General features: G+C 30.3%; 1 non-coding gene across 1 annotated transcript; it reads right to left on the reverse strand.

Moving 5' to 3' along the window:
* Positions 1 to 658: 658 nt before the first annotated feature.
* On the reverse strand, positions 659 to 786 carry LOC111721514. The gene has a single exon (XR_002770668.1). It is a non-coding gene; the product is annotated as a U6atac minor spliceosomal RNA (small nuclear RNA).
* Between the last annotated feature and the right edge of the window lie 240 nt (positions 787 to 1,026).

Raw genomic sequence — 1,026 nt, forward strand, 5'->3', positions numbered from 1 at the left:
CAACAAGCTAACTACACCATAATGAAAAATATTATAAAGAAAAACTTTTTAGGTGGAAGGAGAACAAACAAACAGAACAAAACAAAAAACCCTTGAAAATGAAAATCAATGATACAACCAATTACAATTCCAAAAGACTGATGATAAAGCTTTCTAATCATTTCTCAAGAGAAAGCAGATGGATGTCATGTGCATTTTACATTTTGGATACAGCCAATATGGGAATTTGCTTGCTCATACATATATATCTCTATTTAAACTAGGACATCACCAATTCATTGTTTCTATTTCAAGTGTATGAAGATAGGAAGACAAAGGAGAGAGTAATCCAAAAGAAAAGTTAAAAAAAAAAAAAAAAGAATGTCAATAAGACATTTTTTTTTAATTTAATGACCAGAAAGAAATTGGGAAAGTTTTTGTAGTTCAGTTGTATACAGTTTTTTATCATTCCATCGGCGAAATTCTTGACAGAGACATTTGAATGGTTTATCATTTCCATTTCCCACTTATTTTATAGATGAGGAGTTGATGCAGACAGAATTAAGTGACTTGTTCATGATCACACTGCTGGGAATTAAATAAAGCCATCTTTGAACTCAGGAACATGAAGCTTTCTGACTCTATCCCAGCACGCTATTCACTTCGCCTCCTAGATGCCCTAAAAACATGGTTAGATGCCACAGACTAGGTAATAATGTCTTGACCTTTTGTATTGTAAAGACTACTTGGATTTTTTTTTCTATCCTTTCAAAGGGAGCATTTAACTTCTCTCTGTTCATTCAACATAGACAAATAGCAGAGCTTTAAAGATATAATTCAAGCATATTCTTCAAAGAAAAGTGCATTAAACATTAGAAAGCTCTGCAGTTTAATATGCAATACACTTTTTCTGCTCTACAATGTACATAGAAATAATCACTGGATTTTTCTATTTTTTTCTAATTTAAAATAAAACAAATTTCAAAAGAAAAGTATTGTAAGTTTTTTTTTTTGTTTTGTAAGTAGAGATTGCTTTACTTATTATAT

This window comes from Sarcophilus harrisii, chromosome 6 (genome assembly GCF_902635505.1).
Source record: "Sarcophilus harrisii chromosome 6, mSarHar1.11, whole genome shotgun sequence".
NCBI lineage: Eukaryota > Metazoa > Chordata > Mammalia > Dasyuromorphia > Dasyuridae > Sarcophilus > Sarcophilus harrisii.